Source organism: Antechinus flavipes, chromosome 6 (assembly GCF_016432865.1).
Source record: "Antechinus flavipes isolate AdamAnt ecotype Samford, QLD, Australia chromosome 6, AdamAnt_v2, whole genome shotgun sequence".
NCBI classification, from domain to species: Eukaryota; Metazoa; Chordata; class Mammalia; order Dasyuromorphia; family Dasyuridae; genus Antechinus; species Antechinus flavipes.
In genome coordinates, this window is record NC_067403.1 from 255775558 (window position 1) to 255786495 (window position 10938).

The window sequence follows — 10938 nt, forward strand, 5'->3', positions numbered from 1 at the left end:
TGATTAGCACAACTCAATTCTTTTATTATCTTCCTTCAGTGCAAAATAAACAGAAAGGAAATTCCTTGAAGGCAAAAAATGTTTTATTTCTGTCTCTGCATCTTCATTTCTTAGTACAGTGCATCCTTTCTTGAACTAAACTCTGAACTGTTCAAACTCTAATTCAGTGAATGCAACTCCAATGGACTGGCCATGTTGTTCAAATGTCAAATGTGTGCTTGCCTGAAGGATTATTTTATGGAGAATTCAGAAAAGACAAGTGCTCACTTAATGGCTAGAAGACCCTCTGTCTCTCTCTCAATGACTCTTTCTCAATGACTCTTTGAAGAACATTGACTTTTTGCATGACATGGGAGACTGGCACAGGACCATCAGAATGGTGCGACCTCATCAAAGTTGTGTTCTATGAGCAAAGGGGACTCAAAAAATAAATGAGATCTGTGCAAATGGAGAAAATCCATCCCAAATGTTCACATGGACTATTTGTTCCTGATCTGTGTCAGAGCATTCTGAGCTCCTATGGGGCTGATCAGCCACAATGGACACATTGTAATTTGACTCTAAGATGATGATGGCATTTTGGTTCTTTTTGAAAACAGAACAGCAACCATCACTCCATCCTAAACAAACGTTAACACACTTGTGGATTTCTCAGGATCAACTAGGAAGGATTTCCTGCATACTTTATTGATATATTCCCTAGTCCAGTCATTTGTCCTTTCAAACCCTTTTCCCCCAGTAGGAAGATTTCCATTTCTCTACCTAACTAATATCCCAACATTCTGACTACCTTTCTTTACATGTTCAGCACTATGTTTTTTTAATCACTCTTAACACACAATGTTAAAGAGGGCAACCCAGAGTATTATAAAACAAAGCCTTCTTCATATTTTCCCAGAAGGCTTTAAGTCAGTAAGGTAGTGTGAAATGGACACTGATTGTATAGTTAGAAGATGTTCACAACTTGTGACATTGGGCAAATCGTATAACATTTTGGAAAGTTTCTTCCTCTGTATAATGAAGAGGTCACTTGGTCTGGATCTGTGATCTACTTTGTACAATTTTCATGACTGTGCAGTTTTTGGTACTCAGATGAATCAGATGTTTACCTGCTCTTTGCTGAACATATACATTTGAACAGGTCAAGTTTAAGATCTATTCATTTTATTTGCAGACAATTATGTGAAAAACACTATGTCAGATTCTGGGGAAATAAAAAAGCAGCACAGCCCCTGTACTCTTAAAGGGCTTACTTTCTAACTTGTGTTCTACTTTGATTTGCTTGCAGACAAATAGGCATGAGTGCTGGGATATTCAGTAATCGCTTTGGTTCGCTTCTGGCTCCCGTTGTCTTCATCATCAGCAACTATGCCTCGATTCTGAAGCCCTTGTTGTTTGGGATGGTACCAATCCTTTCTGCAACTTCTGTCTACTTCCTGACTGAGACGCGTGGCCTTCCATTTCTGGACACCATTCAGGAGACGGAGAACAGGTCAGCTCCTGCCACCTATCAAGGTGTAACTTTTTGGGAAGACTAAAGATGGGGAGTGGGTCTTTTGGGTTGTTCCTCAGGCCTCTTCTGGCTCAGAATACGTCAATATTTGTAGAAAATCTTTGGTTGCCTCAATAGGTTCATCACAAACCTAAATCCCATAATCAAGCCCCAAATGTCTTCTTCTTATGCCTTTATCTTTAAAATAAGACAAACATTTAAATAGAAAGACAGTAGAGCATTTATTAAGTGCCTACAATGTACCAGGTACTGGGCTAAGCACTTTCCAAATATCTTATTTGTATCTTATTAAGACAAACATTTAAATAGGAAGACAGGAGAAGAGCATTTATTAAGTGCCTACAATGTATGTGCCTACGATGTACCAGGTACTAAGCACTTTCCAAATATCTTATTTGCAACTTACAAGTAAGTGGCATTATTATCATCATTTTACAGTTAAGGAAACTGAGGCAGACAGAGGCTATAATTAATTAGTGTCTGAAGTTACATTTGAACTCAGCTGTTCCTGACTCTAGGTCTGCTGCTCTACCCACTGTTCTATCTAGGTTCTCATAATATCTTTCCTTTGCTAAATAGTTACAATAATAATTAGTGTGATGCATCAAGTACTTGAAGATCTAGATATATTCTATATGCATCACCTCAGTTCTCTCTTATCTTAAAATATACAAATATTATTAAGTACCTCCTTTGCGCAACATACTGTGATACATGCTGAGGAGGCAAAGAGCTAGAAAACACATCTTGTTCTTCAGGAGATGATGAAGGAGAAAATATTTCCAATAATCAATAAAATAGTATAAAACACGAGAAGTATAAAAATAATTATGACACAAAGCAGAAGGAGGTAGTTGCAAAGAAGGGAAGTGACAAAAAATTTAAAGTAGTAGAGCTCACTCTCTTTTCCTCCCCCTGGGAGAATCAGAGAAGACTTCAATGAGAAAGTGACACCTAAATTTGAAGGAAAGGAAGATGGTGAGTGAAACATGAAAATGAAGGATGGAGATATGTTCAGTCTGGCTACATATGGGCTAACTCAATAGAAGCAGGGAGAGACAAGGTGAACAAGGAGATTGAAGCAATTATGGAAGTCATTGAATCCATCCCTACTGGCTCAATGATTGGTGTATAGAGGATTGTAGGAGGGACTAGGGAATGGAGTAAAGGTAGCCAGGGACACACTCTTGATGGTGGAGAGGAGGAAGGTGGTTGCAGACTATATTTGCTAAACAATAGTGAGCCACAGAAGATTTTTGATGAGATGAAATGACATAAGCATCATCTTGCATAACAGATTAATGATGTGGCAGATGGATAGGAGAGAGAAGGAAATGGGGGGGTGGTGGTGCAGAAATCACTTGAGAATCTAATTTAGAAAAGATGAGCATAAGAACCAGGGAGGCTGCAGTCGAGAAAGAGAAAAGGGGACAAATATAAACCATACTGCTTGGGGAGTATTGAAGGACTTGCAAAGGTTATGCACCTGGGGAATTGAGAAGATCACTGGTCCTTCTAAATGAAGATAAATAGAACATTTAGTGAATAGTGGGAATTCTGTGAAAATAAGCAGTTTTAGTCATGTTATTTTGGGGCATCAACATGACATTGAGATGGGGATAGTCAGGGAAGCATTGGAAATATTTGGAATAGAAATCTAAGGAGAAATTAAAGGTAAAATATAGATTTGGAGTTCACTGCATGGAAATGACGGTGGATGCAGAGCAATGAAGTGGATCTCATGGCTATGGGTGAGATCACTGAGGGAGGGGATCTAGAAAGGGAAAAGCTTTAGGGCTTTGTTTTTTAATATATTTGATTCTGAATTGAAATAGTCCATGAGAAAAAAATTAGCATTTCCATATACATAGCAGAACTGAAAAATAGGATTACATAGGAAATTTGAAAGTCCGTTTCATACTGGTTTCTTTACAGATCTAGTATATATATATATCAATATGCTTATATCTACATCTAAAATTCAATATTATTCACAAAACTGTCCTCCTTAGTCATTCTTCCTTCTTCTACCTGCTCCCTTCTGTGCATTTTACAAAAAAAAAAAAGTTTCATGCTCCTCTTTTCTTTAACATTACTCTTGCTAATCCTTGCTCTGCCCTGTACCCCCAGACCTCTCATTAAAAATAAAAAGAAAATAAATCCTTTCAATAAAGAAACTTAATGAAGAAAAATGACAACTGATATTACCCTTTAAAATATTGTTTTCCTTTTGTCCTTGTGTCCTTCACCTCTCTGTCAGGAGGTGGGTGCCATGTTCCCTCCCGTGGACACGAGGTTGGTCTTGCCCTGCTGAGAGTTCTTAATTCTTTCAAAGTGTTTTGTTCTTTATATTTAAAAAAATGTAATTTAAAAAATGATTTAAAAAAGTAAACATTTTAAAATGTTTTCCTATTTCTATTCACTTCACTTTGCAGTGCACTGCACTTCACTACCCAGAGTTCTCAGAAGTAATCTCTTTCATCATTGCTTACAATGAAATAATATTCCATTATATTCACATACCAGTTTGTCCAGCCATGTCTTAATTGATAGATATCTACTTAGCTGTAGAGGGTTGAAACTATTGAATTCAATGCACTGAGGTCAGGACTGCCAAGCGCTTGAGGCTAACTACTGACTAGACAATACTCTATGGGCATATGCTTGGAAAATGGTCCTTTCCACCATCCCTACTGGCTCAATGATTGGTGTATAGAGGATTGTAGGAGGGACTAGGGGGTGGAGTAAAGCTAGCCAGGGACACACTATTGGTGGTGGCGAGGAGGAAGGTGGTTGCAGAGATTCTGCTTCCATCCTGTTCAATCCTGAATCTAAGACCAAGAATAAAGACGGACTTTTGCTTATCCTGACTCGGGCTGATTCTGGGGTGTCCTGGGTGCTAGCGTGGTTGTTACACTTAGCTTTTACAACCTCTCTCCCCTCCTACCCTCACCCCCATTTATTTCTGTCTCTAAGATTAGCAAATTTCCTTTGCTTGTATACTTCATTCCTTTCTTTCAACCCATATTGTGATTATTATCAGTTGTTTTCCAGTTGATTGTATATATTTCTACGCCAAACTTCTTGTGTGTGCACACATATTTGTTCAACTCTCTTTACTCAATTTAAAACAAGAATACAGATCATTTGATGCCAGTTTTTCCTTTTTCCTCCAGGTCCAGATTTATATATTTTCATCTGCCCAAAATATGAGAAATAACCAGTTCTAACACTGTCTTTCTCATTTTTGCGTACGAGAGGGCTGTACCATAAAAAGACAGTCCCTTGTATGGACGCAAATTTATTCTTATCTGTGTATATCTCATCCCTTTACCATTCAGATAATTTACCATTAGATAATCACCTTCTTGGGGGCAGGGATTTTTTTTTTGTCTTGGTATCTCTATGGAATCTTGTTCATAGCAAGTCTACTAATAGCAAGATCTACTAATATGTAATCTATTGTTTGCTGAATTGATTGTGTTGTTTCATACAGATCTACTTCATGATTCATCACATACATTTCTTTGCAACTGGAAACTTTTCTTCCCTCAGGTTCTAGAATCTTTTTGTCTGATTAGGATAAGTTTTGTCTTTAATTACTGAGAGAAATGTTGTTTTCTCTCTATACAGGATGAAGAGACCATGGTTTTTGAGGGAAAATGCCCGTAAAGATGAACAGATCACTCCATCCTTGCTCCCTCCTGCCATGGCAGAAACAGAAAGCACAGTCTAATGTTTTCTTTAAGACTTTGGTCCATATTTCTGAAGTCAAGTTTAGGTCAAGTTTTCATCATATTTTCTTGCTTTGAAGTTAGATCCGATGTCTCCTGATTGAGAATGGCCACTGGCCACTGAGAGGGTGGAATTAACTAGACAGGTCTAGATTCTCTGCAATTCAACCAATTAATAATCTGAAAGGTTAAACAGCACATCTCCAAAGGAGACCAATTAAAATGAAGAGAAATACATTGATTCCTTTCCTCTACTTGGCTATATAAAGAAGTGTTGTCTTCTGGGAGATGCCGCCCTTATACTATCTTGTATTATTCAATAATTAAGATATTGCATGGAGTTGTAAGAAAAATATCTCTGGGAAATTCTATTTAAATGATTATAAGACTTCTGATGCCAAGGTGCTGACGCAATTTATAATTTTCCTTTTGATTATATCTTCTTGGACTAGTAAACTAATCCTGTCCTCAAATAAGAAATACAAATACAAAAGAAAGTAAATAAAGCCTGCACTAAGAAAATAACTTCGGACACCAGAGTCTCTTGGGAAACCAACAAATCTATCTGTACTTTTGAGAGTGCATCTTTAGTGTGAAGATTAAAATCATTATAGAGTAAAATCTCATCTTTATTACTTCTCTATATATTCTTGGGTCACTTAGCATCTCTGGACCTCAGTTTCCTCCTTTGTGAGGCATTGGAGTAAATTGCCTCTTCCCCAGTTCCTGTCCCTTTTTGATGCATCCTCAAACACCTTTACTTTCAAACTGATCAGGCTTTTAAAATCTCACGATCCATTTCTTGTCTCCAGTTCAATTGTACACAGGGATAGTTACATCTTGTTTGTCAATATTACCCAGAAATGTTCTAATTCCATGATTGTTTGATCCATGTGAGAGAGCTCTCCCGTTCCTTTATATGTTCATAACTTCTTATTGTTCCATCTCTACTTCTGTCTTATTCCTCTTCAACCTGCCTGGATTTTTAATTTCTTGCCTTGACCTTCATTTCCTGCCCTCCCTTGCTACTTTCTTAGATCATTGTAACTTTGACCCCTTTCTTCCCTCCTTTCTCTTACCCCCATATTTATCCAGTTCAAGGCTACACTGTTCTGTATTAATCACTCACTCTCTTGCTTTTTGGTTCTACCACCATTACCAGCTCTGGATTGTTCCTAACATCTGCCTTCTTTTCTCTTGTAGTTTATTCACATGCAGTTGAACAGAGCTAGGGAAAGACACTAAAACATGATGACTTGGTCCATTATAAATTCATGTTACTCAACCTATTAGGCACTAAGGTTAGTGAAGAATATCTCGAAAAGAAGGGAAATATAGTCAACCAAGCCCTGAGAATTCAATTCATCATGTACTGCAAATGCTTGTTAAATTGAATTGACTATTCAAGGAGAAGTTAGCCTCTCTGGACATTCTGATATTTTTGTTTCCTCAGAAAATCAGCTTCATGCTCCAGCATGTTCTGCCTTGGCTGCTAAAAAACCCAGTGCTAGTTCAGAGCTCAACTATAAGAAGAAACTCATCCCAAGTGGTTAAAACCTTTTTTTTCTCTTATACTGCCAACTGGTTTCCATACAACCTTTACCTTTAACTTTCCTTCTGTGACGGTGTGTCTTTTACCTTCACAACCTGTGTACAATTTTTTTTTTTTTGGAACAGATTGGGTAGAAATTCTAAAATTAACAATGTCCTTTGAGACTATATTCTTGGGAATGGGAATCCATTCTTGTGGATACAATAAGGATTTCCTTGGTTATCCTTCTACAGGGGAGACCCTGTTCCTTATGACCATTCATCTATACCATCTTCTGAATTTGTTGTGAGTGATTAGCCAATGAGCTGATCCTCGGAGGGCCCTGGAAGAACAAAGGGAGAAAGAAAAAGCCCGAACACAGAAAAACCTTTATGTGCCTAATGTGATCACACTTATCCATGAGCCCATTCCAGAGCTAGACCCAGTAAGGACAGATTACTGGGTTAATTTCTAGATCGCTTCTTTTCCCCACAGGATGTATTCCCTAACCAGGGAGGCTCCAGAATCAGGAAGATGATCCAGAAGAGGAATTCATTTCCCAGTTGCAACTGTTCTTGGTGTGAGCTTCCTGTGAACATGAATAGATCTACTAATATTCCCCACCTTGGGCTGCTTGGAATGCCCGAATGGCACTGACACTGATGTGCCCACATGGGATCCTCCCAGGCTCGAAATAAGCTTGGCCCTCTAAAGAGAACTTGAAAGGCAGCCTGTAGTCACCTAAGATTTCCCTGTTAGTTAATCAGTTAGCCAATAAGTATTGCAAAAGACCTATGATGTGCCAGCTTCTGTGCCAGCCACTGGAAAGAATGGCACAACGACTAACGGTCCCTGCCCTGAAGCTTGCGTTCCTGAAGGGGAAGTGAATACGGGCGAGCCCCAAATAAATAAGATGTCATTGGTAGGCATGGAGAGGGAGTCACAAAGAGGAGGCAGCAACTGAAAGGCGTCACCTAGAGGGTGGTATCTGCCTGAGCTTTGAAGAAAACGAGGCATTCAAAGAGTCAGACTTCAAGGATTGTTTTGGGAATGTAGCAGCTCCAAGACCACCAGGGGTATGGGTCAGGGACTCCTTACTTCCCTCTGTACTCGGGACCCAGCATATCCAGAGGATCACAGAGTCCACAGGAAGTTTTACTAATTGCCCTCAGGCTCAATTTTCTCATCAGTGAAATGGGGATAAATATGGCACCTACCTCTCAGACTTATTGGGAAACCCCAATGAGATAAGATATGGAAAAGGCTTTGGAAACCTTAAAGTGCCATATAAATGCCAATTCTTATCACTAAAGATAGTTGAGAGGATATTCAGTGGGGAGTGTCTGATGGGCCTGGCCTAGGGCACAGGAAATAGCATTTCTGGTTTCTTTAGCTGGGAATGAAATCCAGATAGTTCTAGCAGAAAGTCCTGGTGGAGCTGTCACAGTCTCAGAGACACGGACAGCCCTGTTAGGGACTGATGGTAGCATCTTACATCACGCAGCAGAAACTTCTCTGTACAGGACAAAGTAAGTGATGGGGAGAAACACTTAGGAGGATTTTAGAGTAATTCTATATACCTACTTTCTCAATGCTGCATTCCCCCAGAAACCTCTATCTTTAAGCCTTTAAGCCTTTTTTTTTTTTTTTAATCTTTAAAGCCTTCTGCCTAAACCTTTTTCAGTCTTTGGTAGTATTTGGCCTGGCACAGAGTAGGTGCTTAATAAATGCTACTGGACTGACCGGTCGGACAATTTGCTTTCTGCTCTGTCCACATACAGGGCAAAAAGAAATATGTGCAAAGTGGAAAACTGGAGCAGGCAACATTCTTGGATCAATTAGGCCCATGCAGGCAGGAGACTGTCCTTACATAAAAGTCTGTGAATTACAACATACTCACAAGGGTCTGTCTCTCAGGAGACATTCATTCCAAGGCTTAAGAGAGAAACAAGATGAAAAATTAGGCTTGTTGTGAGTGATTAGCCAATAAGCTGATCCTTGGAGGGCTCTGGAAGAGCAAAGAGAGAAAGAAAAATGTGGAAAGAACGGAACCCAAAATCTTGGGTGCAAACTACTTATTGCTTAATACTTCAACAGTATATATTTCTTTTTTTTTAATTATAGCTTTTTATTTGTTATATCCTTTTGTTCCAATTTTTCCCCTCCTCCCCCCCATCCCCTCCCCCAGATGGCAGGTTGACCCATACATGTTAAATATGTTAAAGTATAAATTAAATACAATATAAGTATACATGTCCAAACCGTTATTTTGCTGTACAAAAAGAATCGGAAACAGTATATATTTCAACCACCATTTTTTATGTCACCTACCATGTGCCAGGCAATGGAGGCATAGATTCAAAAATGGAGCACTTTCTGCCCTCAAGGAGCTTATGTTTTATCATTTAGACAGCACAAATATATAACACAAATATTAATTGCATAGCTCCTGCGATGTGTCAGGAAGGTGGTATTGTACTCAACAAATTTTCCTTCTTGTTAATTACTATTATTACTACTAATAATACTTTCTAGAATTTCTATTTTGCTTGAAAGTTTTCAAAGTGCTTTAATGTGTTATCTTGTTTGATCCCCACAATAGTCGTGTGATTTGGGTTATCCCCATTTTACCAATAGGTAACAGATCCTGAGAGGGATAAAGAGTTAGCAATGGCAGCATTCAAACTCAGGTCTTCCTGATAACAGATCTAGCATTCTGTGTGTTCATTGTGCCACCTAACGGTCAAATTAATTAAAGAATCAATTCACAGGCCTTATTAAGCCTCTACTGTGAACTGGACATTGTGCTAAACACTTAGAATTTACGGGTAAAAACAAAAACAAAAACAAAATAAAACAATCCCTGTCTCTAGAAAGCTGTCTGACAGAAACTGGCCTTAGAACAATAATTTATACCATATTTCTCAACACGTTTTCGGAGAGGGGCCGGAACTCTGGAGAAGTCTACTTGAAACAAGGTGTTAACTCAATGGAATTGATGAGATGATGGTTCTCTAATTCCCATATACTTAGTACACATTACACCAAATTAAGATCATTCCTCATGGGTCTGGCACTTCCCAGGGACTGTCCTGTAATGTTCTTCTCTAGAATATAATGCTCTCTGGGAGCAGGTTTCTTGGGGGGTGGCAGGGACTTCTGGGAGGAGCCTTCGTTTTTGTTCAGAGTGATAATCCCCTCAAATGCAGCCAGGGATTAAAATCCAAATCCTTTATTGTCTCTTCCAAATCTTATCTCCTTCACTTGGGGCTCAGCTAGTTTTCCGGAGCCTTCCCGATCTTGGTTTCAGTGTTCTCCACAGGACAGCCTGCCCCCACTTCTCAGTCCTCCTTAGTTCTGCCTGACTGCGGTCTCTGGCTGTGAATCTCCTCTCCTGAATCATGGCTTGTGAATCTCCGGATTGAGGCTCCTAGCTTATATATCTCTCTTAAAGGTGTGAATTTTGTGGACCGTTAAGGACCCTGCTAAACAATCATTGGGTCTATCAATTCCACTGACTTAGCACCTTGTAAGAATTCTAACGTTGTCCTTCACTCTGCAGATAGAGACACACTGAAAACAGTCCCTGTCCTCAAGGAAGTCACATTTTCACAAGGAGAATAACATGTCCGCGGACATAGAAGGGCTAAATGAATGGGAGGGGGCCAGTAGTAATGTGGGGAATCAGGCAGTGAGTCCTTCTGGTGCTTAAGCTCCTCCATGAATCAAAGAATGAATTCCAAGGGGCAGAGGGAAGGTAGTATAGGCAGCCACCCTTTCGACAACCCAGAGGTAGAAGATGGGATTACTATTAGGGAAGGCCTAGTGAGGCACTTCATATAAAAGAGAAAGCGTGTGTACTGGGGGCAGGGGCAGATAACGGAGATCAGGATGGAGCTCTCCGACCTAAATCACTTTCCAGCTCCCTGAGTGTTGGCTCTTCATGGACAACTCCTCAAATTCTAGCTTAACAGGCTCTCCTAGGTAGCATGGGTGGGTGTGGGCCTAGTCTTGACTCATTCTCTTGGGCCGAACAGACTCTTGTTTCTTGCTAAAAGTTATGTGTGGCCAGAGACTTCTGGCTCTTTCCATGGTCTCCACACTGAGGGAGGGGGATGTGTCAAAGACATGTGGCCACAGAGGAGGGAGAAGGTCGCCCT

General features: G+C 39.7%; 1 long non-coding RNA gene across 1 annotated transcript; it reads left to right on the forward strand.

Moving 5' to 3' along the window:
• The first annotated feature begins 1295 nt into the window (after positions 1-1295).
• Positions 1296-5868, forward strand: LOC127540796 (uncharacterized). The gene is made up of 2 exons (XR_007948284.1): positions 1296-1492; positions 5147-5868. It is a non-coding gene; the product is annotated as an uncharacterized LOC127540796 (long non-coding RNA).
• The last annotated feature ends 5070 nt before the right edge of the window (positions 5869-10938 follow it).